Source organism: Arachis ipaensis, chromosome B08 (genome assembly GCF_000816755.2).
Source record: "Arachis ipaensis cultivar K30076 chromosome B08, Araip1.1, whole genome shotgun sequence".
Lineage (NCBI taxonomy): Eukaryota > Viridiplantae > Streptophyta > Magnoliopsida > Fabales > Fabaceae > Arachis > Arachis ipaensis.
The window spans coordinates 108,814,934-108,822,551 of NC_029792.2; positions in this window are offsets into that span (position 1 = coordinate 108,814,934).

Below are 7,618 nucleotides of genomic sequence, written 5' to 3' on the forward strand. Positions count from 1 at the left end.
CTCCGTTCAATGTCTATGTATTCTTTTTATCGGAAAAGACACAAAATATACTAATTTAGAGTCCTGCGACACAATATTTCTATCTATATCTCACATTCCAAACACAATTTTATGTATCTGTACATAACTATATCTGAATGTCCTATCTTTATAAACAAACACATCCTTAAAAAAATTCAAAAATTGTGCACTACAAAAATAATCACTTTTAGCGATCATTTATTTTGCTTTTAGCGGCAATAAAAATAGCCGCTAATACATTTACCGGCAATTTGACATTAGTTGTTTTATGCTTCGTCGCTAAAAGGTTTTAGTGACCATTATAACATTTGCCGGTAAATACTGTTTTAATGGCCGCAAAAATATATAACTTTTAGCGACCATTTTCTTGGCAATTTATATGGCCACTAAAAGTAATTCTAAGATTGTAACATTGTTCACTTTTAGTTGCCATTACTATTGTCGCTAAAATTCATTTTACCGACAATTTATATGGCCGCATTATTCACTTTTAACTGCCATTACTATTGCCGCTAAAATCTTAAAGACTTTTTTTTTTAATTATAATCACTTTATTAGAACTAACAACCTATATTTTTTCTATATGATGATGATGATGATAACGACGATGATGATGATTTGCATTTGAATTTTGACCAAGAAAATTTGAAATAAGCTTTTTATTAAAATGCTCATTTCGACAAATTAGAATATTAAAAACAGTATTTGTCAATACATAATAATAGAGGTTTCTTTGTCATTTCATTGACTTTGAATACGTTTTGCAAAAAATAAAAAAAAAGGAAACCAAAATATGCTCAATTCTTCTAGGCCAATGCTGCAGCAAGACCACTAACTATGAGTCCCACAGCAGTTGCAATGATGCCAATTCCTATAACACCATCTGCATATATAACAGATTGAAATTTAAGTTCAGTTAATGTTCCAATGCTTATTTTAAAATTCATAAAACTATAAACACCATCCAAATATAAATTAAATTTGAAAAACAAGAGTCATACAATGTCAAAAGAAATAGGCGAAGAGTGCACACTCAAAACTCATCCCCCCCTTATCTTCCGCTCAAGAATCTACCACGATGAAAACCCACTCCACACAGAGTCGTGTAATTACCTGTCCGGATCGAGTAGGGACGAGTTAGGTATCTGTAGATATATTATGTTGCTATTCCTACTTTTAAGTTTACGAAAGAAATCCTTGAAGCAATGGTTGAGTTATATCTGGGTGAAATAAACTAATAATTAGATCTACCACTCGACTTTTTATCCATTCCCTTATACCAATTGCCACAAAATTCATAAATTCCAATGTTTATACCAAATGCCCAATGTCTATTAAATAACAAAATGAATATATATGCACCAACATGTTAGCCAGTTAACGAAGGAAATAATTGGTTCACTTACAAGTTTTGGAAAAATGAAAAAAGAAAAGGTGTTTGAGATTCAGTTTATTACTTTACACGGTGTTTAATTATTTTTGCTTATATTTTGAATCAAGTTATAAACCTTTGTTTCAATAATCTAAAGGGAATAAAAACAAAAATCATTGACCCCTTTTTTATGTGTTGCCAAAATACTGAAATAGCATATCTGAAACATAATTTTTTATTCACCGGTTCACATTTCAAAAACTTCATTGGCTACACTCGGTTTAAGTCTCGCTATTTATCAAATTGCAATTCAAATTCTATACAATTCCACTCATTTTTATAATATCTAAGTCTATAACATCCAGCACCATAAAAGCTGCCCACCATTTCTCTCATGCTCATTGTTACAAGTCACAATTCACAATTTCACATGCTCACATTCACTATTAGCACATTGTCTAGAACCATATTCCCAATTTCAATAAAGCCACCTAAAAACAAATGACAACTGTCCCTATACCGTAATTTATACCCTCAATACATGCCACTTCAAATTCAATTCAAACACCACTCCCTTGCATAGGCATGTTCAGAATTTATACATATACACGTAGTAAAAGAATTTTATGGATGGAGAAGTTTTGTATAATGATTTATAAACATACATTAAAGGAAAGCAAACAAAAAAAGAAAAGTAATCTTAATGAGCAGTTGGTATAATATTATGTACGGTATTAATTAATTAGTACTGGATTCAAACAATAATAGATAAAGATATAATCTTTCAAAAAAATAACTATTAGCATCGAACCTGATTTCAAGTATTGGATGGTGCTAACTCATGATCACTATTAGCATCAGGAACCTAATAAATGCAGTAATGTCAAATAAAAAAAATAGTCCACAAGAAAAAATTTCAAATTTCAAAAATTACCTGCATAAAAGAATTTTCATTGAAATCTTGAGTCATAGATGAACTTGTTGAAACAAACTTACACAAAATTTGTCGCGTAAAAGATAATTCAGCAAACATTTTATTTTGATTTTCTTTCATCAACTTCATTTCTTCTTCATGTTTCTCCTTTAGCGCTTTTATTTCTTGTTGTCATTTTTGAGCTACCTCATTAGCTAAAGCATCTGAAGCAAATTTATCATAAGATGATTTATTACCCCACAATAAAGAAGGTGTTGGACTAAGTCCTAAACCACGTACGTAACCACTTCTATCACTTTCCAATACTTGAGAATAAACATCTCCTTCCCAAACAACACCATTAATAGATTCTTCATTAGATAGCTTGCCATTGTTCAACTTCTCTTCAATTAGTTCCTATATAAAAAAACTAAATGTTACAATTAAGTGAAGCTAAAAAGGAGAATACATGTATGTTCCTATTTTAGAACTAAATGCATGATTTAGTTCCTTTATACTTTTCAATCACAACAAGAAGAAGATACAAATTCATAAATTTTACCACTGCTTTTGCAGACTCTTCATTCAATGGTCTACTATCCTTACGCCTTTTATGAATTTTGAGAAAAATCTCTACTTGTGAAGGTTCGATTCCATCCTTGGCCTAACAAAATGACAAAGTCAAAAGAGAAGTGCAAATGTGCAAATGTTCAAAAAGAAAAAATTTTTAGTCTTCTCATATTATATATACTGTGCTGCATTGCTAATGGTTCCAGAAAAAAAAAACAGTGCATTGTTTTATAAAATATCTGAAATAAAAATTACGCATAAGTACCAGTTCATCCATCAATGTTGCAATGCTTTTGGATCCTCCCGTGTGAGACATTTTTTGCTTTGCCCTATTAATCCTATTTGCTTAGGTATGTTTCTATCATAACACATTATGGATTAGTAAAATACACTATTACACACACATGTCATTATTTCTCTATTTTTCTATTTTCTATATCTATATAATTTCAGTAAAATAATAAGTTCTATTTCTCCATGCATGTTCATAGAATCTACTTTGGCCTAAGTAATTTGCTGCAGTTATGGAAGAATTAGAATTAAAAAATAAAGAAATGCTAACAAAACAAATGAAGACAACCCTTATCAGATTCAGTAATAATATTTTTTTTTTGAAATAGAGAAAGCTCAACACATTAAAGTGGAGCAAAACAAACAAACATAAAAACATAAAATGCTACAGACAAAGCAACCAATCTCCTGACACCGCCGACTAAGCTAACAACCACCGAAAAACTCACAGCCATTCCACTCTTTGTAACTTAACACCGTCTTTGTTTGAATGGAGTCAATACTTGCTCGTGTATTCTTGAAAATTCTGACATTACGTTCCAACCAGATGTTCCAGATCACTGCAAAGAACGCCATCATCCACAACTTCTGTCCTTGTCTTCTGCCGTGCATGCCAATCCAACTCCCAAAAAGTTCTTTCATGGTTCCAGGAATAACCCAATCTCTACCAAAGGATCGCAACCAGTAGCACCACACCTACCATGTTACCTCACACCGAAAAAATAAATGCTCAACAGTTTCTACCCCCTTGTGGCACAGGACGCAAATATTATCACTATGAATATCAACTCCTAATCTAGTCAATATGTCCTTAGTATTAATTTGACCAACTAGCACAAACCATCCAAACATCTCAATTCTTGGGGGTACCAGGCCTTTCCATAGTGCACTAGTGAAGCTATAGCTCGTGATCTCATCTGACAGCGTCTCCGTTTGGATTACCTGCAGAAAGGATTGCGTGGAAAAGACACATGTGTTATCAAATTTCCACACCACACTATCCTCGTTCTCAGGTGACATCTTCACTGGCCTTAGTCGCTCATGCAGTTGATGTACAAGTTCTAACTCCCATTGGAACAGCTCCCTCCTCCATTGAAAGTTCCATATCCACTCTAATCCATCCCAAAACCCACAATCCCCAATCACAAATTCTTGTTGGCTTGAAATAGAGAAGAGTCTTGGGAAATTCACTTTCAGTGGACCACCCTGAACCCAATTATCTTCCCAAAACCAGGTTTTCCTACCGTTGCCGACTTCCATCGCCAGACCACTAACCATTTTATCTCGCACCCTTTGCTCTTTGATATTTAGCTGGCAGATGTCCTTCCAAGGCCCCCCTTTGACCGGGACAGATTGATTTGCTAGCAGTACATTAGGGGACAACTTGTTGCAAGAACAGACAATCTTTTTCCACAGCGGGCATTCTTCCTTTGAAAACGCCACCACCATTTAAACAATAGTGCTGTGTTCCTAAGCACCACATCCCCCACCTCCAAGCCCCCAGCCTTTTTCGGAGCCTGGACCAGCTCCCATTTGACCAACGGGATGCCATAGGTACCGTCCTCCTTGCACCACATAAAGTGCCTTTGTAAAGCAATCAGCTTGGTCGCCACCGCCCGTGGCATCTTATACAAGCTTAGGTAATAAATGGGCAAGCTATTCAATACTGATTTGATGAGAACAAGCTTACATGCTTTATTCAACACCTTCGCTTTCCATAAGCTGAGCTTCTGTTCCACCTTATCTATGATTGGTTTCCAAGTCTTTACCAACCGTGGATTAGCTCCCAAGAAAATCCCAAGGTATCGCACATGCAACTCTTTCTTTTGGCACCCCAGTAGGTCACACGCACGATCTATCCACCCCTGCTCACAGTTCACCGGGATCAGATTCGACTTCTCAAAATTAATGCTCAGCCCAGACATCAACTCAAAACAACGCATCAACCGCTTATAGTTCACAATTGTTTCCGTCTCTGGTGGGCAAAATAAAATTGTGTCATCTGAAAATTGTAGGTGCGACAACTCCACATGGTCTCCCCCTACTAGTAACGGCTTCCCCCAGTATCTGATGCAACACATTAACGACGAGTACAAAGAGAAGTGGAGATAGGGGGTCTCCTTGTCTTAGTCCCCTTTCCATCTTGAACGGTTTAGACGGTGTCCCGTTTACCAGAACTGACATAGTAGCCGTGGTAACACACTCCTTTACCCAATTCCTCCACCTTTGGCCGAAACCCATCTTCTGTAGCACAATATCAACGAAACTCCATCGTACTCTATCATAGGCTTTATGAAAATCCAGCTTGATGATAACCGCTTTCTTTTTACGTGCCTTCAGCCAATGAACTGTCTCACAGGCTATGAGTGCTCCATCATGAATTTTCCTACCCTTTACAAATGCAGTCTGAGTCTCTCCTACCAACCCCGGCATCACGGACCTCATCCTCCTCACCAACACCTTCGAGATCACCTTATACAAACAGCCCACCATACTAATCAGCCGAAAGTCCTTCACCTCCTTTGCACCTTCAACCTTTGGGGCTAATGTCACCCAAGTGACATTCGCATCCGTAGGTAACTGAGCACTTTGGAAAAATCCTAGTATAGCTTCAATGAATCCCGGACCAATGTCATCCCAGCACTTCTTTATGAAGTTCATATTATACCCATCACTCCCTGGGGCCTTAGACGATCCATAGTCCCACACTGCCTCCTTAATTTCCTCCTTTGATGGCATGACCTCCAACGCCACAGCCTCATCTCTACTAATATGTTTCACCAATCCATCCCTGAAGCCAATCCTCGGAGTATGTTCCTATAGATATAGGTCCTTGTAAAATCCCCTAATGGCCCCTTTAATCTTCGCCTGATTCTGCACAAGTCGTCCATTTAACATCAGAGCCTCAATCCTATTAGACCTTCTTCTAGCTGAGGCAATGGTATGGAAGTACCTAGTATTCTTGTCCATGTCTGCGCATGCTGAGATCGAGACATCTGCTTCCAGTGAATTTCCTTCATGATGTACCATTTTTCATAGAAGCACACCAGCGCCTTTCGTCTAGCCTCCGTTGTACCATCATATATCCAATTACTCACTAAATTGTCCAGCCTTGTGATCTCCTCCACAAACATCATCAGTCTCTTATCCATGTCCCTAAAAGTATTATTGTGCCATTGCTGCAGAGGACCTGTTAAAGCCTTCAGTTTCCACATGAACTGAGCATCTCCCAAGCTTCTCCATTCATTTTTCACCATACGCAGAAAACCGTCATGCGTAAACCAGGAATCCAGGCTTCTAAACGGTCTAGGGCCTCCTTTTAATCTTGTACCTTCCACAATCAACGGGCAGTGATCAGACAACCCCCGCGGGCCACCTTTTAGCCAAATGTCCGGAAACTTCTCAGTCCACTCAATATTGACCAGCACCCTATCAATCCCACTACAGGACCGACCCTGAAACCATGTGTATTGCCTATCAGTAAGAAGTAAATCCATCAGTTGCATATCATGCACCCACCTCTTAAACTCCTCCGACGATGCCGGCAAGCTAGTCACCCATTTTCGCTCCTCTATCTGCAGAATTTTATTAAAGTCCCCTAAAAAGCAGAAAGGAACCTGATACAAGCCCACAACATAGCTTAGTTCTTCCCATACCCCTCGCTTCTCCTCCCTCCCATGTGCGCCATACACCAAACAGATAGCACAAAGGAAGTTGGACTTTGTTAAAACCCCTTGAACGCACAACCACCGTTCACCTTTCTGACAATTCTGAACTTTAAATTCTACCTCATCCCACATTAATAGTAGACCCCCCGCCGCCCTTCCGATTCCACAAACTCCCAGTCAACAGAACTATGACCCCACAGTCTTGCAACATCATATTTAGTAAGCATTACTCTTTTTGTTTCAATAAATCCTAACAGGTTCAAGTTATACTTCTTCTTCAAGGATTTCACCATACTCATTTTTCCGTCCACTCTCAACCCCCGAATATTCCAACAGCTTACAATCATTTAACCATACTCCTTCTCGCTTTTTCTTTTTGCTTCTGTAACTTTTGCTTTGTCGCTAATTTCTCATTTTGTGCTTGCAAAATTCCCATTATGTCTTCTTCCTTGTCGTACAAGACTGCTCCGGACTCCACTGCAAGTGCCCAAGTTGCTGCATTTTCCTGCGTCTGATCTTCCTGCGTCGTCCTCCCTTCATTATCCCCTGAATCCCGTCCACTCTCCGATCCCACACCTGCTGCTTCCCCGACTGATTCCTCCCCTTTATCCCCCTCGTGAGCATCACACGCTGCTCTGTGGTGTGCTACCCTCTTGTTGCCCTCACCGGTTACCCTGCCCAGGCTCGCCGGGGAACACGCACCAGGATCCATGGCCTCCCTTTCCCCTGCGGAAGCCATTTGCTCCTGGCTGCACGATCCAACACGGCCGTTCCCCCCTCCCC